Source organism: Drosophila kikkawai, chromosome X (assembly GCF_030179895.1).
Source record: "Drosophila kikkawai strain 14028-0561.14 chromosome X, DkikHiC1v2, whole genome shotgun sequence".
NCBI lineage: Eukaryota > Metazoa > Arthropoda > Insecta > Diptera > Drosophilidae > Drosophila > Drosophila kikkawai.
Window position 1 is genome coordinate 19,377,661 of NC_091733.1, and position 25,383 is coordinate 19,403,043.

Consider the following 25,383-nt stretch of genomic DNA (forward strand, 5'->3'; position numbering starts at 1 on the left):
GTGCTGCTGCTGTTGCTGTTGCATCGGCATTCCAGATACTTTGGCGCTGGCTCTTTTGTGCTCTGCGATTTGCATAATGCCACGAGGAGGCATAAGGCATCAGGCACAAGGCAGTAGTACAGTACAGTATGCAGGAGGCGGAAAACGGAAGACAGGGGACGTCGGGGGGAAAGTGCACAAAAGGCGGAGGAATACGGGGCTGAGCACTTGAGTGCAGGCCAAGAATAAAGGACCAAAGACCAAGGAGCAAGGACAATGGCGAATGGCCTACGGCCCGCTGCCCTTTAACCCTGGCCTGTTTATGCTTTATGGCATTTTATTTACTAATAAAGTCCTTATAAAGTCAATGCCAAGTGGAGAGTAGGCCTCTGCAAATCCAGAGCTCCTGCTGCCATAAATCCTTCATCGGCGCTCTCTCTCTCTCTCTCTGCGTAATTGAAATGCTTTGACATGGCTGATTTAATTTATCGCCACACAATTTTCAATTTAATTGGAACGTCTAAATTGAAATCGGAAATATTTATGCCGTCGCCCTCCGTTCGCGTTCAAAATTTAATCAAACGCCCAAATGCGAGGCGAAAACTAAACAAACCGCCAGTCAAAGGAGAGCACACACACACACACACTTACATAATACACCATAAAACATATACATAAAGGCTTCTATATATATATATGTATATATATATATATTATATATATGGTTGTGTGTGTGCGTATTAGCCGGGGTAGCAAAATTAATTAAGTTGAGAAAATGTCAACGCTGCTGCTTTTAGCTTGACAACGCCGCTCGCTGGTCTCTCCCCCGTCACCCCTTTTTAAATTTTCCCTTCACAGCTTTGCACCTTCCCACATACCTTTGTAAATATACCCTGAACAATGGCATGGAACAGGTAGTATATATCCGCATTTGCGCTGATTTCTGCCTGTTTAGCAAGAGACAATATTAATACTCATTGTGGTAGGGAAAATCCAAAAGGGAAGTTTGTAAAATATGGCAAGAAATTCAATTTATTTCAGAGTCTGAAATTTAACAGAATAATATTTAGATAAATTTTGATTTTATATTAAAAATTCAGACTTAAAAGTTTTAAGCAAACGTTTTTTAATTAATTTAAATTTTTAATGAGTTGCAGAATTCAAACTTGAGAATTTTAAGAGCTTTCTTAGCAAGTAATTCAAATAAATTTCAGTATTAATGAGGCTCGGATTTCCAACTTGAGAATTTTAAGGGATTTCTTAGCAAGTAATTCCCTTAAGCTTTATATTTGATACCCAAACTAAAGAGTATTCCATATTCCATCACTTTTCTATTGAAAAAACCTCCAGCAAATTGACTTTTCGTTCAGTTTGTTCCCATTTTCCATTTCGTCGCAGCCATTTTGTGCAGCTGCCTGCATTTTCCACACACATGTATATATATATCCATATATATGTTAGCTTCTTCCATTTTCCTTTTTAATACTTACTTGTGCTCTTGTTAACTTTTCCCTAACACACACACCACACACATTTTCCCACACCTGGTGATTTAATATCGCACAAAAAATGCGGTTTAAAAAGCAGCCAACTTTATTTTATGATAAGTTCATAATGCCACCACTAACCACATATATATCCTAAATATATATACGCATATGACTGTTTAAGAACGGGAATTTCAGCTGGGACTCGCTCACAAAGCGAAAATTCAAACTAGAAGGGGAAAAATCCCCAAGGTAAATAGTAAAATTATTTAAAAATTCAATTGAAGGCAGGTCTCAAAGGGCTGCAAAACTATAAAGACTGCCCTCGCAACTAACTTTTAAATAGTTTGTTTGTATTTCTATTTGTATTTTTTTGTAAATTTTCTTTTCCTCCGTTGAAATTCGAAAGCCTTTTTTGACTGGGCAAACAACGAAATGAAAATTTTCCATTTTCCATGCAAAACTGCCGCACAGCTCGATAGTCACGCATACCGAAGAAAAAGAAGGGCCATAAAGGGGTTAAACGTTGGGGGCTAAAGCCAGGCAAAGGGAAAATGATGATGATGATGATGTCGCCCATGGACCTGCCTCCTGCAACTGATTCTGTTTGCCCGATAGGTGACAAAAAAGTCAAATTGTGGCAGCCAATTAGCAGCACCACCATCAGCAGCAGCAGCTATGTATCCCCCAGGGGTTCCACGTTCGGTGGTTAAAGGCTTGGGCCTGGGAGGATGAGGCCAAGAAAATAACGCAGCCACAAGTCAAACAGAAGCGGGCAAAGTGTATGTGTGTGTGTGTGTGCAAAGGATGGCAGACCCTGCCAAGGCGCACCCTGGCACAAAGGCAGCCCAAAATCCTGCCAAAAATGTACGAATATTCTTCTTATTTCAGGGTGTATATTAAATTATATATTATATATATAAAATAATCTTCAAAAACCGCACCTAGTCAGGACTTAACTCGCTTCGTTTTGGTTCTAAAAGAAACTTGCCTCAATGAACTCGATCGAAGTGTGTGCTTTTGTGGACGTGCCTGGCCAAGTCTTTCGTCATGCCTAGATGAGGTCGTTTATGGATGTTGACAAAAGGCGTTCCCCAGTTCCGATAATCATCTGACAGCTTTTGCGCTATCAGCGACAAGACGCACACACAGGAAATGTAAAGAGAGGCAGGACACAAGCCGGAGACAAGTTCATGTGAGAGCTGCTTTCGCCTCTGTCAGCATTGTGGACAAGATACAAGAAACAAGAGTCGCAAGATGCCAAAGATGACTAAGGAGAAACCCTTCACAAAAAAAAGAGTGGCCTTGACAAGCCGAATTTCTTACACCCTAACATTGTTTTTGGTTCCAGTCTTCTACAACTCGAAAAAACATTTTAAGGCTTGATTCTAGACAATTGATTTTAAGCAGAGAGGGTAAATAGTAATAATAATAAGATGCGCAACGACAAAGGAAAGAGAGAGCTTTCTACAGCTTTCTCCAGGCTCAAAGAGAGTGCTCTCTCTTCTCAAAACGTTCTAGATCTGTCTGACTGTATACGTATTTGCTGGAGTTCGTGTGTACTTTTTTCTAGTTTTTTTACTAGACTTATTATACTTTTAGACTTGTACTCGTTATGCATCTTATTGTCTTTAATTAAAGAGTCTGGCTAGATTGATTCGCCTGATACCTGCTTTATGGTCTCTAAAATGTATATTAAATATAATTTCAAACAGATAAAGATACTTATAATACCCCACAAAAGGCAGCCCAAAGGGTAGAGAATATGAGAAAGGGAAATGGGAAAATGGAAATGGAAATGGAAAAAAAGATGATGAGGAAGCAAGCAGCAGTAGCAGTTTTGCCCTTAGGGGACGGTGACCCGCTAATGAGCCGCCAAAGCATAAAGAAATGTGACAAGGGTCGGGCTTCTCACCTCCAGCCACCGCCCTGTGTGCCCATTTTCCGGGGAAAAATAGGCGCAAGGCCAGGCCAACAAAAACAACAACAAAGCCAAGAAGATGCAGCGCAACAAATTATTCCTGCAGCTCATTATAAATCCAAAGGGTAAACAAAAAGCAGGACGAACAAATCGAAGGGAAAGCGCCACAATGCAAAATGCGAAAAAAGCGCGAAAAAGCCAAGGGAAAATCAACAACAGAAATTGAAACTAGGCTGCTGCAGAGGTGAAAGTGAGCCAAGTTAAACACAATTGAAATTGAAATTGAAATTAGTTGGCGAGCATGAAAATTAGGTAACTAAAGAAAAGTTGTTGATAAATTTCAGGTGAGAACAGGGAAATATAAAAGAACCTTTAAGGATATACAAGTTGAGACTCTCTTAAGGATTTTTAAACAGCTTAACCACATTCTAAGCACATTTTCCAATGGTTGAAGACTAAATTTTCTTTGATTTTAAGTGCTTTTCCTTTAGGGATTTCCCCGTTCTATGCATGTGCGCTCCATTTACACACATTTTTCTCTTAATGGGTCAGAGCGCCGTGAGGGGGTTAAAGGATCCCGATCCTGCCGGTGACAGTTGGTGGGGGGGGCTGCTTGATTAAGAACTTAGTTAAATGGAAATCTACACAACAAATAAAACAAAACAAAAAATGTAATAAAATGAATGGAAATAGGGCTGGGACAACAACAAATGGGTGGCGCTCAGCAAAGAGCAAAGAATTTAATTTGCACAAAAAGGCACACAGAGACAAAACAAATATGAATGGGGAAACGGGACGGGACGGGATGGGTTGAGTGGGGGAAATGTCCCTAAAAAGAGCAGCGAATTTCGCCTTTTGAGCTTGGGCATCATATATATCTTTCAGTCAACAGCAGCAGGCAGTCCACAGTTGGTTTGTCACACAAAAAGACAGCAGCAGCAGCAGCAGCAGCAGCAGCGGCAAGATCCGACTTGGGGGAACCCCAAGCTCCAAACCCGAGGAACCCCCTCTTTCAATTTCCACTTCCACTTGCCGTCGTCTGCGACAGCAGCGTTGCAATTAAATGAACGCAGCGCACAAAAGTATGCAATACAAATGGCTCTGCCTGCGAGTCGGGCTAAAAATTAAGCCGGAGAGAGTCCAATTTGTACAGAGAGGGACAGAGGGAGGACCTGGGCTATACCAAGGCTGTTCCAGACTCATACAGGAAACGAGGATGTCTAGAATGAAATACTAGTATATCTGGTGCCTACAAGTACTTGTACAATATTAAGTTTATCCTGAAACACTGGTGCCCAGAAATCGAAATCGGGTGAAGAGTATTTAAAAAGTATGGAAATATATACTGTTTTCAAGTTTAAAAGCTAGTTTATAGTCGTTGTTATTTTTATATATTTTTTTACAAATTATTGTAGCTATCTTTAGCCTCTATATTCCGCAAATGTCGTGTAAACATGCCTCTGTCCTTAAAGTCTTGCCAAATAATATGAATAAATTCTTTACATTCAAAAATTTATTGCTAAACTGAATCACTTTATCTGTAAATTTTATGTCCTGGCAATGTTTATTGTTTATTTATCTTGCCTTCAAATTAAGTTCTTTTCACATCTCTCGGCAGAACCATAATATTTGGTTATGTTTTTATGACCCACCTTCGAGCGATTGAAAGCATTTTTGAAAACCATAAAGATTTTTGGGAATATAGCTTGGAGTCGGGGCCAATGCACACGTGCAGACATAAAAGCGGTTATATATCCAAGTTACGTGCACTCAACACCTGCCGAGAGTCCTTTCAAGTCAAGAAACCTCACCTGAACGAGGTCCTTAAAGCAATAAAAGTGTGATAAAAACAATGAAATAAAATGTAAAATATAAATATGCGTTGAAATATTTTGAATTTGAAGGATTTATGGTTATATATTTAAATTTTTAAAGCTGTAACTTTTAAATATTAAATCAATTTCATTACCAAAGCTAAAGATACTCTGCTATATTTGAAGAATTTTTGAAGAATTAATTGAAATGTCTTAGAGTATAAAATTCTATATATATGTATATATATCTCCTTTCTAAATCACCTGAATCACTTGCTTGCCGCTTTCAGAATTGAAGATGTCATCCCAGACCTGGTTAAACATGGAATTCCCCACAGACTTTGAGGAAAGGAAACCCAGGACCCTCTCCGTTCTCCCACTCTCTGAATTGGCGAGTGTGTGGCAAATGCAATTGAAAGTGATAATTTCATTGCATCATGCACAAAGGCTACCCTTCTGAAGGGGGTGTGGGTGATGGGGAGGCGAAGGACTTTCATCCACATTCGTATCCGCATCCGCTGGATGCCCCATTCTCCAGCTTCCCATTCCCTTAACGGTTATCAGACACGTCCATGACCAGTTACATACATACATACATACATACATATATACATATGTGTGGGTGGTTGTGTAAGTATGTGTGTATATATGTATGTAGGTAGGGGGAATGTACACCCCCCCACATACTAAGACCAAGGGAAAGCCTTCATACACTCCAGCTCTAGCCAGCTTACACTGGCAAAAATGGTTTAGAAAATTGTATATCAATTATTTATTTATAAATGATTAATATTTCAAAAAGAAGTAGGCAAAAGGGATAACGATAATCACCACATAATAACCGTATAATTTAGATAAATTCAGTTGCCAAGTTATATACTCCTCACAATTTATTACAGTTTCCTCTCAGTGCACGCTGTTGGCATGACAGTTGGGCAAATCAGGTTAAACACACGAGAAGGAGTGGGCGGTGGGTGGTGGCTGTTGAGCGAGGGGCGGGGGGGGCGTGGATTAATGGGAAATGCAAACCAAAGCCAAACCAATTGGATCATAATTGCTTTACGGGCGCCAAACGCAAATGAGTCGTAAGAGAAGGACGACGGACGAAGGACGAAGTACGAAGGACCCTGCTGTTCTGGATTCTGGATCAGAACAAGATTGGGGGAATGGACTACAGACTGTATAGCCTGTGGACTACCGTAACGGGGGCTCATGACTTTGTCAAGTTCCACGTACAAGTCCTGCTGGAGGCAAAGGAGGCTAAGGAAGCTAAGGACTAAGGACCTGTCGATTTGTATTCAGAGAAGCTTAGACCCGGTAAGACGTTGAGACCCACAAATCGAATTATCAATTGGGCCATTACTGGAGGAGAGTGTGTCTCAAGCAGATGATGACCAGTTAGTATGGTTAAAGTTAGTTAGTATGCCTCTAGGATATACAATATAAACCAACATTCAACACTTGTCAAGGATTAACCTTAAATAGATACACATAAGTGACCCAGTTTAAAGAAGGAAAATAGTCTATAGAATATATATCTATAAATTAGATAATTATATGTATTATATTCCCATTTATATTAGTTTTCAATCACTCAAAGCTTACATACATTTTCCCACATCTCTCCCGCTGGCTCGTTGGCCCCTTGCTGAGCCATTCTCGATACATTAACCGCACTCATCATTAGGCGAGTTGAGTTATTAAATCAAATCATTCATTCAGCGAGTGCAAATATTTGCACCACTCCCCCCACAGCGTGAGGAAATACGTACAAGTATAAAAATAATAAAACAAGAAGAAAAAAAAAAAGCGGAAATAAATCAAAAAGGAAACCAGTAAAAATGATTGCGGCTCCTGTAGCGACGTCATCGTTAATTTGTTATTTGATGAACGCTCTAAGCACACATAACCGGGAAGTCCCAGCGCTTAAGTTCCCTTTCCCGGGCTCCGGACCCCGGGGCCACCCTTTGCCTAGGAGCCACTGGGGCCCACTCAGTCACAGCTCGCAGGAGTCAGCGGCGCACGGTGAAGGACTAAGGACGAGCGATGGAGAGCGGAGAGCGGAGAGCGGAGAGAGCGAGGGACGACGACAAACGTCAACGACGCACTTAATGAGCCCCGTGTGGCCAACATGTTAATCCATCCCGGTCTGAACGGACCACACTGCGCGAAATGGGGGACTATTTTAAGATTTATACATATTATACTAATATTTGTATATATTTAAAATATTTTTAGATACCTACAATTAAATGTATTACAGAACTTATTTTCTTGAAGCACTCAATTTTCTTTTGTTTTTCTGGGCAAAGGGCGGATTCCCTTTAGATTTATATATAATAAATAATATATTTATAATATTTGGACTTATTTTGTTAGAGTTCTAAATGTTCTAAGGCTTTTAGATCTTTTCCTTATGCATAAAACTGGTTTTAAAAATTGTTCTTGCACTTGGGCTTAAACTTATAAAAACTAAAAAAAAAATAGTTGTTTATGTTTAATGCTTAAAAAAAGAATAATTCAATCTTTTAACTTTATCTTGTAATAATCCTAAAAAAATTTCCTTACTTAGTTTTACATACCTTGATTTAATTCTCAGTTAAAGTTGAAAATAACTGCAAGAAGAGAGAAAAAAAAACGTAAATGTTTAGCACATTAATTTTATAAGAGAATAATGAGTTAACACAATATAACCAAAAGATGCATAATGCCCAAAGAACTAATATTTTAAGCTAGCAAAGTTTATGTTAAAAATTCAGTTTACAAATTTAAAACCGGCAAAAATAAGAGAAAATATTAGAGGAAGCATGAAAAATACAACATAATTTCAAGGCGTTATGCATCTTAATATTATATTTTTATTATTATATGTAGTTGAGGCTTTACGAGTTTATTTTGATATATTTTAAAGTAAGATAAATGTCAATGAAAAATATCCAAAATAATAACACATTTAAGTAAATTAAATATATTTAACTAAAGAGATTTTACATGTTGTGCAGTGCTTAAACTCCGGACTATGGACTCCCGTCTCCCCACTCCCTTCTCCCCACTTCCGACTCCCGATTGCCAAGTCGTCATTCAACGCAATTTTCCCACCACCCACCACCCACCACCCACCAAGAGCCACCGCCCACTGCTGCAACCACCCATCGCATTTGTTTCGCGAGCGCATACGAATGCATTTTTGTGTTTAATTGCCCCCCGGCCATGGGAAATCCCCAAGCGGATTTCCCAGCTATACTATATAGCAATGGTTGGTAGAAAGGCAACAATTTTTTTTATTTTTTTTTATTTCACGCTATTTATTAAGGGGCGGGGTGGCGTTCAGGGGGCGGCACTTATGGAAAGTGGGTGGGCTGAGGGGTCAAAAATGGAGTCGCATAAATCAAGAAACTGACGAGGCGTCAATGGCAGGCGGCGACGTTCGGTCCAGTCGCCACTTCCTAGCTTTTCTTTGACTTTCGTTGCTTCACCCATTTCCCACAATTTCCCCACAATTTTCATTTCCACTTGTGTTTTTTTACACTCTTGGCGGAAGCTGGCCAAGGCAAATTATAAATTAATAACGCTAAAAATTTCATTTCAGAGGGGAGCCTCGTTATAATAAGGACTTTAGCTGAATAGAAAAATGTTAAGCAAGGCATAAATTTACGTAAATAACATTTTTGAAACCCTTTTCCATTGACCAAATATGTATAAATAAATTTGCCTTATTTAATTAAATCTCTCTTAATGAAATTCTTGTTATATTTCAAGGTAATATCCCACACAAAAGGTTAAGAATTTTAGAGTTCGTAAAGATAATGAAATGAACTTTTTACCAACTCTTTTTTTTTATATAAAAAATAAGAACTTCAAGCTAAAAAAAATAATAAAAAGAAAACCATTCCGGGCCGGCTAGAGCTAGGGCTGAAATTGGAACTGGCCGCTGGCCACTGGCCACGGGCTATGGGCCATCAGACATCAGGCATCAGACAGCGGGTCCAATGAGACCAGGGGCCATGTCGTCGTTGTCGTTGTCGTTGTCGTCATGGCCCTGTTAGATCGCTCTTTGGGGTAAAATAAATTACCATAATTTAAGCGTAATTCAGTGCCAGTGGCAGCAAAAACTGTGGGCCCTATGGCGTTGGCGGCCAGCTCCCAGCCCGAAACTGGATCTGGAGTTATGGCGACTATACACACACACACACACACATACGTATAAACTTATATGGTGTACGAGTATGTGGGTGTGGGTGTCGTTATGTCGTCTTCTTGGCTAAGTGGACACGAAACATGCACGGACCAGCCATGATTTGTTGGTGGCCCAACTCCGCCATATATTGTTTTTTTCTTCCTTTTTTTTTAACCCTCCAGCAACGAGCATATGCAATTGGTCAATTGATTTATGCCTCATATGTATATCTGGGTATCGAAAAGCCCACAAACTTTAACCTTATTGGGGCTTACTGTATTAGGAGTGATTTGTAAAATAAGGGAATATTTTTGAAAATTTTTAGTTAGATTTAATTCAAGTAAGGTAATTATAAAGGAATATAAGAATGGTTTGTGATTTATCAGTAAGCGTTAAATAAAATTATAAAAAGAGTTTAGAAAATATTATGCCAGCAAGCCGGGTTTTATTTGAGGTAAGACCTAATATTCTGAATATTTAAATTCATTTAAAAACCTTGGACTTATTTTTCTAAATTTTTATTCACAATCTTTCTGTAAGAGAATCAAAAATAAACTTTTTATCGTTCGTCTTTGACCAAAAAAGAATTATTTAAAAAGAAAATAGATTGAGCCAAAAGGTACAGGTATAAATATAAATATTATAAATATAAATATTATTATTATTAATATTTCTTCTTAAAGCTCTTATATATCTCTATGCTAACATTCCCTTAATTAAAATTACTAATAAATTCACAACTTGTAATTGAAATCAACCATTAGAAACAAATAAAATCCCCCTCAATTCCCGAAATCCTTAACTCAAGATGCCTTATTTATTAGAGAATTTCCAAGTCGTTTGTATGAAAATCCTGGCCGGATTTCAGCTAGGACAAATGTCCGAGCGTGTTTCAGTTAAGCTTTTTGATAAACTGTCCCCTGCCCTTGTGCAGTCTTTGAGGTTCTCAAACGTTTACGGCTGCCATTTTTTTTTTTTGCTGCTTGGCTTCTCTTTTTTTTTTACTATTTTTATTTCTCTTTTTTTTTCAGAATCAGCAGACCCAGAGACCAGCCAGACAGAGGAGGAGGAGGAGGAGGCGGCTTTCAGGGGCTCCAGGGGGGCCTACGACAAGTACAAGGCTAATAAAGTTCAATAGCCAAGGCGACGCCTGCTAAATGTGCGCACAGCTCATTTGATGCACATTATCGTTGGGGTTCAGTTTGGTTTTCGCTTCGTTTTTTCATTTTGAATGTTTGCCAAAAAGAAAAAAAAAAGTCAAGAGAGATATGGAGGATTTTTGGGGAAAGCAATGTGGGGGAAATGAAAACATTTACAAGCCAGAGCCAGGCCCAAGCTCGCTGACCTGTCCCCTCTTTACGGGCCAAAGAAAATATGCTATGTTGTTTTCGAGCGCCGGCAATGGCGCCTGCAAATTGGTAGCCATGAATTCGGAGTTGAATGAATTGAAGGCAGTTGTTGCAGGCCATCGAAGGGTTTTCGGGGGCCAGCGAGGGAATTGAATGGAATGAAATGGCATGGAATCGCCTCGAATCGAACTGAATTGAATTGAATTGAATCAAATGAAATGTAGCCAAATGAAAAAAAGAAGAATAAATAAAGAGTCGCAGCGAAGGGAAGATGCCTCTGGCCCCAGCCAATCATCCTGTTGATGAGGCAACCGATTATGATGGCGGGAATGCTGATGAGCCCGATGATTTCGATTGCTGTTGTTCTGGCCATGTGGAGGAAGAATTTTAGTTCAAATAAAATTCAATTCAATGGTAAGACACATAAGAGATAGATAGCCATAAAAGTATTTGTCAGTAGAATACTATTCATTCCTTTAGCTTCTGTTTTTTCCAAGATTTTATTAAGTAAAACTGCTGCCAAGAGGCTCTCTTTGTTGCATGCTTACTTTTTCATATCAAGTTTATTTTCAAGTGTGAACAAACACTCAATTTACAGCTTATGCACAGCTTCAAAGTAAATTTTGCCGGCCAAGGCAACACTGCGTATGAGTGATAAGACATTCAGCTTGGGCATTTTAATTGTGTTTCTTTTGCGTGTGCATATTTAGTTTTGTGTTGTGTATATGTTTATTAAGAATGAAATTAAACACAGACTGAAATGGTTTAATATATAAAATATTCTTTAAAAATGAGTGGTTATAAAAAAGAAGCAATTACGACCCACAGATGGTGTTCTTTCTACACAAAACCTTGGTAACGCTTTAATCTCAAAGTTTTTATGTTGATCAAATAAAAAAATACTTAAATAATTATATTCTACATATAAAAAACAAAAAATTTGTTGGCCCATGAGGGGATCGAACCCGCGACCTTCGCGTTATTAGCACGACGCTCTAACCAACTGAGCTAATGGGCCGCTGTGATCCCCGCCGGCCAAAAACCAAACAAGATAAGCAGCGGAATAATAGAGAATGAAATAATCTAAAAATAGCACATGGATCCCACCGATCCCCAACAGCTTAAAGCTCTGTGATTAACACTGCTGCCTCTCGACTGCGGCAGTATTAAAGCCGGTGACGTGGCACAAAAGCTCAATCACCCTCAAAAGAGAACAAGGGTTGAGGCAGTGGTGGGGAGGCATAGCAGATAGGGAGCAAAAAGAAGCCGGAAATATATTCTCATTGCCAGCATGTTTGCTTCTTCTTCTGCCCGGCAGACAAAAACGAAAAGAAAAACAATAAAGAGCCCAGTAGTAGCAGCAGCAGCTGAGAGTTTCCAAGTCATTTTGCACATTTCCTTGACATTTCATTTTTTATATTTCGCCCCGCCGTCTAGTTATTCTCCGTTTTTAGTTATTCCCAGCACTCATTGCTTGCGTATGGAACGTGTTCTATTGTTGGTTGTCTTGCTTGTGAGCCAGGAAGAGGAAGCAGATGCACCTCTTTGTCCGTCCGTCAGTCCGTCATTCCGTCAGCTGTTCATTAGAGCGTCGCTTAATTAGCGTCTCGCTTTGTTTTTGCACACACACACACACTGCGTCTCTATCCCCCACTGCTACTCCCCATTCGGACTCTGCTTCCCTTTCCCATTCGCATTCGCTCTGGCTCCCTCTTAATTCGGACTTGCTGTCTCCCTCTAGCCCCAGCCCGGCTTGTTCGCTTCTTAATCAGGGAGCTTCAAGAGGACCGTGTGGCCTAATGGATAAGGCGTCGGACTTCGGATCCGAAGATTGCAGGTTCGAATCCTGTCACGGTCGAATATAAATTCTATTTTTTGTTTTCTCTATTTTAAGCGTTATTCAGCGGAGTATTTCAGAGTTAAAAGGTTTTTTTTTTTTAAATTGCAGAATGTGTTAACTGCAAAAAGTTTGAGAAATGTAATTAACTTTAGATTGTGTTAACTACATAAAGTTTGAAAAATGTCATATAAAAACTATAACTTTTGAGAACCCCAAATGTTGGATAATTACATTTTCAAGCCCTGTCTCTTCTTTGTTTCTACATGTTTTTCTTTTTTTTTTTTTGTTTTTTTTTTTAACTTTCTGGGTCTGTCTGACAGGGGCCAAACATCATTACTCAATTTGCAGCAATTAATTTCCATGCCAACAACTCGATTTGTTTGCCGACTCTTTTTTCCCCGAGCTAGCTGTCCCTATCCCCGTCTCTGTCTTTGCCCCTCCTGCTATCCCGCTCTCCACCCCATACAGTGCTCTCCTTTTGCCAGCTGCCTTGTTTACGGGTGACATCCGTTTTGCCAGAGTTTTGATGCAGGCGCAGACGGGTTCGGGCTCCTTGCCTACGCCATGCTGATGATAATGACGGTGATGATGGCGAAGGTGGAGGAGGTGGAGGAGACGACGGAGACGGAGACCCTAATTAATTTCTTCAGCTTTTGTCTGCAGTTATTTGCCGCATATGCACACACCCACACCGCCCACACAAAGAGGAGAGGTGTGCCAGGTGGACACATTTCAACTTATTCTGTGTGCCGGCGAAACCTTTTGCCAGGAGAACAAGAGCTGTTTTTCTGCTGCCGGAAAAGTTTGGGCCAAAGGTGGCATGCGTTGGCCATAACCTCAATTATATGAAAGCCAGCTCATTGTCGTCTCCTGCTCCTACTCTTGTTCCTTCTCTTTCTGACGCCTGCAGTGCGCTTTCTCTTTTTGGCCAACTTCTCGATAAGCGTTTAATTGCTGGTCGAGGACCCAGCGTCCTGTCCTGGCCTGTTCTGTCCTGTCCTGTCCCGTCTTCTGGGACGGAAGCGTGGTGGCAACGAGGGCGAGGAGATTGTGGAAGGAAGGCCACAGAGGGCACCGGAAATGCGTTGAACAATTTCAACCGGATGTTAAATGTCAGAGCGCTTGTCGCCGTTGCTGCTGCAGCCATTGTTGTTGTTATTATTGTTGTTGCGGGAGCCCGGCAATTTATAAGCGACAGCCGCTGTCAGACACAGCACAAAATTGATGCCCGATCCGATCGGATCGCCGGGCCTTTCAAGTGGAAACTCCAATGAGAGTGCAGGTCTGCTTTTAAATGCAGTTCGCAGTGCTTTTTCTGGCCCATTGCAACTGTAGTGGCAACTTTGGCAACTGTTTTTAGTAGAGTGTCCTCATGGAACTCTGCTTGTTCTGGAGCTGGCTATGTGAAACTTGGTATGTGGTTACTTTGAACTACCATAACAAATAAAAAAAAAGGTTTCAGTTGAATTGCTTGGATAATAAGCATTGAATATGGAGTGTCTTCAAGCCTATCTTGATAGAAAATTCATGAAAAAGGGAAGTTCAAAGGGAAAACTTTTCAAAATAGTATATTGCTGAGTTGCCACCTTTAATGAGACTTCAAAAGGCAGCCGATTTTCTCGTCACATCATCAAATTTAAATATATACCTCATTTCCCTAATCAGCCCCTCCACAAGTTATGATTACGCAGTTTTCGGTGCTGCCTGCAAATTAAATGTTTTGTCAACTCTGAACTGCCAAAACAGCGTCAAATGGCGGCAGACAAACAGGGACAAACAAACAAAAAAACAAACAAACAGGCAGAAACACAAACAAACTGGTGAACAAACGAAGAAATAAGCAGGCAAACGAACCAACGGGAACGAACGAACAAACATTGGAGCAATTTCTGCTGCAATATGAAAAAGTTTTTTCCGACTCTGACTCCTGCCCCGCTTTTCCTTTTCTTTTTTTTTTTCATTCAGTTTTTTTTTTGCTGTTATTGCTCTGAGCCTCAGTCGACGCTGTAATTTGCATTTGTAATCAAAAAGTTGCATATAAACTTTGTTTTATGCTCATTTTCCTCGGCTAGTCACATGTTTGTGTGTGCCTCTCTGCTGCTGAAAGCCTCCTCCGGTTGCTAAGACATAAAAGGACATGGCATAGAGGACAAACTCTCATCATAATTTTTCCTAATTTCAAATTATTTCCATTAGGGAAGTGAGAGAGCAGAGCAAAGTGGGGAAAATGGAAAAAAGGGGGGAAAAGCCAGACAAGGATAAGGCACTTTTTGTCAGCATTTAGTAAGGAAAATTGGTAAACGTGGAAATGGCAAAAAATGGTAAGCTTAAAAAAGGGTGGTTTAAGGAAAGTCATTATTTTTAATTTAAATTTTAAGTGAAAATATAAGGAGTAAGGGGAAATAATAATAATTTAAATATTTTAATCAAAAGAGTTGAATGTAAAGCCAAAGCATGTTATTATTTTAATATTCCCTTTTAATGTAATATTCCACTAAGCAGGCTTTCCATAATTTTGCCTAATTTTCGGCCACTCAAAATGTTCAATTAAATCCATAAAGGAAAATCTGTGAAATTGAAGGCCTGCAAAATATCCATTTAATCAACTGATGTCGTTTTCCGGGGGCGTTATTGTTTTTTTGGGGGGGTTGGACCGAAAATCAAATCAAATATTTACTTGCTGTTAAATTTATGACAAAACGCAAATCGCATAAAAAGGTTTTCCCTCTCCCTCTCCCTTTTCCATTCTCACTCCTCGTCTTTTGCTGGCTTTTCCTCTCTGTTTTGTGGTCGCATAAAAAATGCGGCAAATATTTGCGTACAGCTGCGACCCTTAAAACCCTTCGAAAGCGGCAAAGGGCGGAGTGGGTTATGGGGGGTGGGACTAGGATATTTTGGGTGCTATTTTCCAGGGCTCCTTGGCCTGAAGTAGGCTGACATAGCGATGCCAAAAGCCGTTTAAGTGCATTTATCCGGCCAGGAAGCTGTGACACTTGATAAATACACAGATAGATGGTCTAGACGAGGCCAATTGCCTTACCATTTTCTCGCATTTTCCACCGCTTTTCCCTTCCAGTCAATATTTAATTTGTCACAGTGAGATTTCACTGTCGCCAGCAAAAAGTTTTATGTGAGAAGGGCTTTATTTTCAGTTGCAGTCAGATGCGTTTAAAAATTTGTTGATAAATTAGCCAAAAGCCACTGACTGACGGCACGGATGGTACTGGCTTAAAAGGGGCTTCCAATTTTTATCCCAAAACTTTACTTCGCTTTTATATTACCATGACATTTAATTTTTCGGACACACAACACACATCCTTATCCTTCGTCCTGAGAATGAGGTTTTAATGCCGATTTATCACTTTCGGGAGCAAAAACAAAGGCAGAAGGCAAAAACTTTTGACTCGAGCGATGAGCTTGATAGCGTCAACAGGTTTTAAGTTGGCAATTTTTCCTATACATGGTAATGAAAATTGGGTAAAGTAAGTTTAAGGATCTTATTTAATTTAATTATATATTTTTAGATATATTTATGAGATGCTAAAACCGTATTATTCTTTATTTTTTAACAAGTTTTTGTTATAAATCAACTTCGCTTAAACATTCAGTAGATTTCTTTCATTACCTTCCTTTTCTTTTCCTTAAAAATTTTTTTATTTGAACACTTTCAACAATTCTTGGCCAATTTTCTGGTTGTTCAAACACAAACTCTTAGGAAAAGCGCTTTGCCCCCCGCCGCCTGGAAATTCCCTTAGTTTTTGCTGCGAACCGAAAAGCTGACCGCAAGATGACAGAGTTTCTTGGTACCCAAAACCCCTCCTGCGGCATCCACTGGTGAGCCGGCAGCAGAGATTTAGTTAATTAAAATACAATAAAACATGCAAAAGTGCTGAAATACTTAGGCCAAAGCGAGCCACAAAAGCCGCAAAATGCCCCTGGGCCACGCGCTGGATAACTCTCTCCCTACCACCCGGTCCCTCCCACTTTCCCTCCCAGCTACCCTGGATCAACTTCACTCAACTTGGGCTCAGTTCAGCTCTTTGGCCGGGCTTCAAGTTGCTCTGCTACTTTTCGGGGCCAAGTCAATTGCAGGGAGCAGCAGTGTGTGTACACATGGCGTATGCATGATGTGAACGCATGCCAGGAGGAGGGAGGGAGGAGTGCTTCCACAGAGGAGGTGGCGGTGCAGATGGAGGTTCACTGCAATATTCAGTAACCAACTGCCAGGGAGTGGCAACTCAATTAATCCGCCCAGGACCACGTTAAATGCATTTATTTTTAAGCAGCCCCGGACAGCTGGGCCGCAGGACACTCGGACGAACGGACAGCCGGACGGCGGTTTTTAAAGGCCGTTTAAATTCGGATATTTACTGATATTTTTCATATATTTCTATACTCTGTAATTGAGAGTATTTTGAACTGATATTATCTGGGGTCCTCCAGAAATCATTGGGGGTTTTAAAAAACACTTGGAAAGATGTCTGAAACAAGGCAAAGATATATTAAAACCCCATAAATCACTGGGGTATTTAAAACAAACTCCAAAAGGTGTCTAAAAGTTTGCAATGCAATTTTTTAGGGATCATTGGGGTTTTGAATCCCTTTAATATGTGTTAAAATATCTGCTAAATTTGCTTTAAAAACAATGTTAAATTTAATAACAAATGTTTTACTTCTTCTTTAAAGGTTCTAAAAATGCAAATAATTTCTATATCATCCACGTATTCATATAATATATATTTCATGAGACTTTAGGCCACAAATATTTAGTATAAATTTGGGTCTACTATTATTTTTGGAAATATATTAAAATAATAAAGCCAATTATCTATGGTTTTTCATCTTCCTAACTAAAATACTAATAAAAATACAGTCAGAAGAGAGATTTTTCTCGCCAGCTAAAATAGCTGTGTGCCGCCCCAAAAGTATGCAATGAATTTAACGAACTGCAAGCCGGGTATTGCATGGTCGGTAGACTCGACTATAATCCAGTGTGCGCCACTGGTTTCATATTTTTATTACAATCTGCTTACGTCCCAAGTGACGTTGGGTTAACTCCAGCCTTTTTCTTCAGTTTTTCAGTGTTTTCGGTGGTTTTTGAAAGCTTTTTTGTTGTTGTGGTTGTTGTTGTTTGTTTGTTGTTATTTGTTGTTTGGGGCAACGAGAGGACTGCCAATTATGCGGAAGGCCGCTGAATAAATATGAAATGACATAAATGACCGCACAACACAGCAGAATCAGCGGCGGCAACAAAAAAGTTTCAGTTTACCAACACATTTTCGACCCTCGTCTAGGCAGCAACAATAAAAAAAAATACAACAAGAACAAAAATCCGAAATAACAACAACATTGACAGGACAACAAAGCCAAAGCGGTATAAATATCCACAGATTCTACCCTTAAAACAGGCAATAAATAACATTTATGACTGACCAAAGCGCTTAAAATTCATATTTCAACGCAGGGAAAATAGAAAAGGCTAAGGGGAAAAATAAGAAAAACGAAAGGAAATTTTAAATAATCAACATTTGCTTAAAAAGTTTTAAAATATATATAACGTTGAACTTCAAAACAGGCAATCAAATTAAACAAAGGCAAGTGACAAGGGTTGCATTTGTGCATAAATTAAATGGGAAAACTGTGTTACATAAACTTTGGAATTTAAAATAGAGCTTGGTTTGTTGATATTAATTCTTTTTATTTTTTTTAACTGATTTATAATATTTTGTTCATAATTTCTAAGGTTACAATGCCTACGTTGTTGTATTTACTTGCTCGTAAAGGATTGACTACGGTAATGGATAATTCTTTTTATTATAACTTTATTTATATAGAAAAAATTTTAAAATATGAATAATATAGTAAATAATTTGTTAAATGAACATTTTTGTATTTGTTTTATATTTTATAGAGAATTTAAAGGAAAAATAAAATTATATTTATGTATAATAAATATAATAAAATATACAAATTATAAATAAAAATTCCATTCAATTCTGAATAATTTGTTGAGCTTCCAATTATGGCATTTAAAATTTCATAATTATTTTAAAACAATTTAAAGCATTTAAATTCTGACAATAAGCAGCTTATACCAGAAATTCCAATAACATGAATGAAATACCAAGGACGACAAAGCAGCTTTAACTTGTCTAAGTCTAAGCTTAAATTTCAATTTGAATAAGAATTTGATTAAATTCTTCGAGCTTGGATTATTTGAGGGAAACTGAAAGGAACTTGCTGACAAAATAATATTAATAAAACAAATAAAGAAATAAATAAACTGATGAGACCAAGACCAGGACCTGGAGTTAATTGAAAGCTTATATTAAATTAAATATTAATAATCCTTAGAAAATATCTAGCAAAACGAACTGTTGATTGGGCTTACTTAATAGGTCTGAGGAAGCTATAAAAATGTTATAAAGGAAAATGGAAATCGACACAAAACGTAGCAACTTGAAATGCATTTAGCCGCCGGAGAGCAGACAGCGAAAAAAAAAGCCCCGTGTACCAGACCATCCCGTGTCCGTGTCCGGAAAAGGGAACAGGGAGCGGATACGGATACAGACTCGGACACGGACACGATGTCCGGACAAAATGGGGCAATTATTGTAAGCGGCTTTCATCGTGCGATGATTACACTTACAACAGAAACGGAGCGCACCAAGAAGAGCGCCATTGAAGATCCCAAAATAAGTAGTAAAAAAAAATCGTACATAAAAATATATATTAAATGGCAGCCAAGGCGAATTTTTCTAAGAACGCATCTGCTGTTGTTGGCTTCTCCACTCTCTCCATATATTTTTTTATGCCATGTTTGTGTTGGCCTAATTAGTGGCAGTGCATTTTTATAGCATAATTTTCGGCGTTGTAAGCGTTTTTCCCCCCAACCAACACCATCGAAATGGTACAACATGGAAGTATTACATTCAAATTTATGAAGCTGCAGGGGGCCCCCAAGACCGGAATAAAAAAGCCGAAAAACACAGGGAACAAAAAAGCGGAACATGGACTTGGATACATTTACACACAGCGGGCGGGCGTTCGGCGGAAGGAGGGTATCCTGCGGTCTGGAATTGAGGCATCTAAGGGATCTGCTAATGGGGGAAATTAGCGGCAAGCTACTTCAGCTTACCCCCTCTGGAGTTTTTACCAACAGTTTCCACCTCTATTCCCCCGGTTTTTCCCACCAACACAACCACTTTCCACGCAGCAAGCTAACCATTATGGTCGGCGCCGGCAAAACTCACCTGCAACGAGATAAACAGAAGATAAAAGACTTGAATTAATAAATAGTTCAGCAAATGAATGAGAATTACTTAGTTAAACGTTAACCAGTTGAGGTTTAATTATTAGAGCAGAGGAAGCAGGCCAGAGAGAGTTTTAATTTTGAAAATGTGTGCCTAATATAATGAAATCATGCTGTAAAAGTAAATTCATAGATATTATAAGAGAAATTAAGAGAGGGAATAATACTATACATAAATATTACTGTTATTTAGAGCAGAATTACATATCGAAACGATTAATCTATTTAAATCGATAAAAAAAAAAATACATCGATATACATTTCCAGAATCGATTTTATCGAAAAAGTTACACGATTTTTGATTCATATTATTTAATATATAGAATTTGTGGTCTTTAGGAATCCTGAATTTGTGGTCTTTAGGAATCCTGAATTTGGGATTCCGAAATCCAATGTCTGACCTTGTAAAATAATCAACGTTATTTAATTTATTTTTAGGATTTTTTAGATAAAAAGCCGATATATTTTTTCCACCTCTCCTATTATTACAAATAACTATTTACATAATTAATGGCCCTTCTTGTGGCATATATCTTTTAGTTACAAAACATGCTAAAAGGCTTACACTCACTACCCTTTTTGCTTACTTATTTTCCCGTGTAAGAAACGACCTCCCCCGCCTGCCACTTCCCCCTACCATTCTGCGGGAAAACTGATAAATGAAATAATAATTTCCATTCGATGAAAGTTTGTCTGCTTTTCAAAAGCAACTTGCAACTTGCTGCAAGACGCTCTCGTAAATTTATGAACTTTATGGCCGGCAACTTCAGAGGCCGCCAGTGGAGGAGACGGTCGACGGTCGACGGTCGACGGTCGAGGGTCGTTAGTCGCCAGTCAATATCTTGTGCATTTCAATAGTTCATATATTTCGGAGGATACCCCCTTGTTGGGACCTCTCCACAGCCCATTCCCATCCTTGTTGCCCGTCTCCCCATCAAAGCACAACCACGAACGTTTCGTTGGGTGCAATAAAAATGCATTTCATGCTCGAAACATGACTTGGCTCAATTTATTTTACTTTGCCGCATTTAACGACTTCACACAGGCGCCGCCAGACTTGGCCTAAGCTTGGCACTGTAAAAAAAATTGTGTCTTCTTGGTGATTTTTTAATATTTTATATATGTTATTTATGAGGTAATTGAATAATTAGGTTTGAGAGATTTGACTTTACTTTAACATAACAAAGATTTAAATAATTGTCCAAAAATATTAAACATAAATGTTTAAAATTCGAAATATAAAATAAAAATTAAACCAAAAATACAATGTTTCTTAAGCCCACTTTTTCCTATTTTGACCCTATATTTTGTTCAATTTTCTCTCTACGAATATGTCTAAAAGAAAATGCAAATATATGTGTTTATATAAGAAAATATAAATGTAAAAGATGCATAACGCCCCACGATTTTATTTATATTTGAATTATCATAATTCCTAAAGCCTTTGGCTCATGAAAGAACAGTCAAATTTTCTCCGTGCATTGCCCCCCCCCCCCCCTGTTTCGTTCAGTGTACTCGCCGAATGTAGAATTTGGCAACTCCATCTATCTGTGTCCGCCTGCCCACACACATGGCCCGGTGTAATGGTGTTAGACCACAATGAGCTCAATTTACGCCAATGATTGGCGGTGCTTGGCAAAGGCGGAAGCAGCGGCCGACTCTCACTCACGCACAGACAGAGGCGGAAAGGGAACGGGGGAGAAGGCATGGCATGGGGCATGGTCTGGCGAACAAGTTTTTTGTTTGCATTTGCCTATCGTCTGGGACTCGCTGGAGGTGGCCACAAGGAGCTGGCAGCCAGGATCCCGGAACTCGGAACCCAGGGATCCTGGAAGCAGACGTTAACTATCGCGTGCAGACATTGCCAATGTTAACCACGCCCCCTTTTGGGCTGACTCCCTCCAAAAAATAAAATCCAAACGACGGACACGCCGGAATTTTCGCCACTGCACACGAAAAATGTTCGACAGTCGTGGAAAAACGGGAAGCACAAGTTGAAGTTGAAGACTTTTAGGCAACAAAAAAAAAAAAAAAAAACGAGAATCTAAAATTCGCAAAAAAAAAAACAACTGCGAGGGGATTCCCTAGAACCAAAGGCTGGTAGCTGTCATGTCCCAGACACAGGGGCGTCGTGCTGGAGGAGCTCCAAGCGGAGACTGTTTTTCTTTTCTTTTTTTTTGTGTTCTCTCTCCAGCTTGATCAATAACTTGGAATCAGAAACCGGCACAAAAAAAAAGTCAAGTGAATGGAATGTCTTGGGTTTCTTTTGGCCAAATTCCTGAGGTCTTATCCCCTTTGGCTTAGCCAGGACGAGTTAACTTGTTACTCGTAACCATAGACAGGCAATCGGTGTAAGCCAAACTAAAACTAAAGCCCAAGCATATTGATTTTTATTATAGATTTCTATAGTTTATAGTTCGTTGTGGAGATTTTTTTAAACAAAAATTAATAAATTAATGTGCAGTAATTTTAGAAACATAATTTCCAAAGGTAGCAAAGATTACCGAAGAGTTTCATTTTTGATAAGAGCAAAATAAGTTTAGAAAATACCAAAAAACCATATTTCATATAACAATTAGTATTCAGTATTTTAGCAAGTAGTTTTCGTAATTTTTGTATAACATTTACCATGTTAAAACTGCAACCAACATCTTAAAACCCTTGCCATTGGCCTATTTTGTGATAATAAAAATAAGTTAAAACCCTTTTTCCGAATGAGTTCTTGGGCTACAAAAGAGATTTAAATTACGCACGCTAAGCGGTTTATACAGTCGACAACAACAACAACAAAGAGTACAATTGTGCCACCCATAATAGCAGCATCCACAAAGAGCTGAACAAGAAACATCCGCAGTGAGTCAAAGTAAACAAGCGCACAACAAAGTCGAGCGAGTTTTCCACACGAAACTCAATGAATGGCTGCCGCTTGGGGAGAACCGCTTGCCGGAAAAACTCCTTGAGTACTTTTTCGTTTTTTTTTTTTTCATCCTCTCTGAGTAATTTGATAGAGAATAAATCTAAGCATACATGTACATGTGTTTGTATATAATTTAATGAACAACCATAATGTACGGAAGATGTTTACAAATTTCTGAACAATGTTTCTGCCGGCTTTCCATGCAAAAAAACTTTGTAGTAGTAAATAAAAAAAAGGATGCCAAATGCTTTAAATTTATAATTTGTACTTCAGCACTTTATTTTGTAACCAGATTAATTAGTAAATGAAACAAATAGAATCTGAAATTAGTCCTTATTCATAAATAAACTTCAAAGTCTAATCGTTAATAAAGGTTCAAGAAGCCAGAGAGGTATTCTTATTTGAACTTGAACATTTTTAAGGTCCTGTTTTTACACTGCCAAAGACATACATAAATGTTTAAACACAAACAGAATCCGAATATAGCAAGAAAAAATAAACAGAGCTTAAAATATTCCCTAATTTACACACATTTTAAAGTATAATTAGAGCCTGTTTCTTTTCAAAACCCTTTTCCAACACTGCAAAAATATAATTTTTAGATAATAGATAGAAGAATCATAATTAAATGAGTCCAAAATAAGTAGAAATTTAAACAAACAGAGCTTAGACTTTAAAGTTTATTATAAAGTTTATTTTAAACTTTAAAGTCTAATCGTTAATTAAGGTTCAAGAAACCAGAATGGCCTTCTAATTGATATCAGTTGCTTGTCAAGCCACTTTTTAACACTGAAATTAAATAAATGTAAACTGCAAGGAGAACCATAATAAGTAGAAAATTAAACAGAACTAAAAAGTGTTCTTTAGTCATAAATACATAAATATTATGCCTTAAAGTTGCATAATATTTTATAAGGATTCAAGAAACCGTAATGGTCTTCTAATTAGAAGCAGTTTTCCTTTTTAAAGCCCTTTCCAGCACTGCCAAAAACATTAATATTTAAATAGCAAAGAGAATCGTAAAGTGAACGAGCAGAACTCTATATTAAACCTAAGCAGGATGAAAAAAAAGGACATGGCTCGGGTAAATGACAAGCTTCCTTCGCCGAAGAGAGCTTGTTGACGGTGGCCAAAAAGGCGGGGGGAGGGTTGTGTAGGTCGGGTGTGGGCGGTTGAAGGTTGGTAGTTGGGGGCGTGGCGCTGGCTGACAGGCAACTCATCAGCAGCCAAGCATCGCATTTTGAGATAAAACATAAAGAGCGCACCTAATGTCAGCATGTGTGCGTGTATATGAGTGTGTTTGTATGTGGGTGGGTGCCCGCATCGATGTTAAGTGTGCGGCAGCAGCACAGCTGCGGTCAAGATTATAGGAATTAGGATAGATAATGTAAAAACAGTAAATATGGTAAAGTAGAGCAAATCATTAGAAAATCATAATCTTTTTATAATATATTTTATGTGATATATTATAATAATATAAATTATATTAAAAATATAAGTACTTCATTTTTAAATGAAAACATATTGTTTAAAAAAATATATATTTACCATAAAAAGCTTTACTGGAATTTGAAATAACAGCTCAAAAACATTTTCTTAAACTCTTTAAAAATATCTGTGTTCTTATTTAAATAAATTTTGCATAATATATTATTTAATATTTATAAATTATTATTATTTTTCTATGCAAAATAATGCAAATACATATGAATATAGAAAAACACCTCCAAAAACAGTGAATTTTCAAAAGAAATCAATTTAAAATCCATTCTTTTATTCATTTAAATATTTGCAAAATGTGAAAAAATAGTATAAAACGTAAATATGGCTTATAAATTGCAAATTACTCTATTTATAAAAAAAGGACATTTACTAATTTTTTTAACTGGTCTGTTGTGCGAGTGCGTGTGATTTGTTGGTGCTGTTGACTTTAGATAATGTCGTTTGTTGTCTGCCATCGTCGACCGCTTTTGTTTGTTTGTTTGAATGTTTGTTTGTCTCAGGACGAGTGTATGTGTGTGTGTGTGTGTGAATGTGCGGGTGTGCGGGCATACACATACGTGTGTATATTTGTCTGTTTGTTTGACTGATTGTCTGTCATTTGGTCTGATTGTGCGCCTATTAGTACACAAATGAATGAATAAGTGCGCACACACTCACACCCACTGGCACCCATCAGCCCCCTCATTTCATTTTCATTTTCATTGATTGAATGGCCCTACCAGCAGCACCCCCCACCCCCACCCAATCCCTAAGCCCCTCAATTGGCCTAGTGGATTATTTGCGCTTTAAGCCTTTAAGTCTTTGTTAGACAATTGGCTGCCAACGAAACGAGGGAAAAGCGGTGCAGAAAAAGTCACAGGCTGTCTGCGGGAAATCCAAATTGCGATGGATGGGTGCTGTGCTGTGCTGTGCTCTGTGTGTGTGGGCTTTAATAGTTGTAATGCGATTTTGTCACCTCATCGGCTGGGGAAGCTCTCCTCCGCGCTTTTCACACCCCCCTTTCAGGGATAAACGCCATCGTTCATTCATTCCTTTTGCCGGTCGGCGGCCTTTGATTAGCTTTTCCCACTGTTTGTGCGGTGGC

At 38.6% G+C, this 25,383-nt stretch overlaps 1 protein-coding gene and 2 non-coding genes across 5 annotated transcripts in view; 1 reads left to right on the forward strand and 2 right to left on the reverse strand.

The window, feature by feature from the left end:
* The window catches only part of Mnr (Membrane-bound Notch regulator), an 87,302-nt gene that overhangs the window by 16,358 nt on the left and 45,561 nt on the right, over positions 1 to 25,383 (reverse strand). For 2 of the 3 annotated variants that reach the window (XM_017166108.2, XM_017166109.2), the window contains exon 2: positions 7,784 to 7,819. The gene's annotated coding sequence lies outside the window, so the exon portion shown is untranslated. The remainder of the gene's footprint in view (positions 1 to 7,783; positions 7,820 to 25,383) is intronic. The other variant, XM_070288206.1, reaches the window with a different exon arrangement.
* Positions 11,672 to 11,745, reverse strand: TRNAI-AAU (transfer RNA isoleucine (anticodon AAU)). Its single transcript has one exon. It is a non-coding gene; the product is annotated as a tRNA-Ile (tRNA).
* Positions 12,513 to 12,585, forward strand: TRNAR-UCG (transfer RNA arginine (anticodon UCG)). Its single transcript has one exon. It is a non-coding gene; the product is annotated as a tRNA-Arg (tRNA).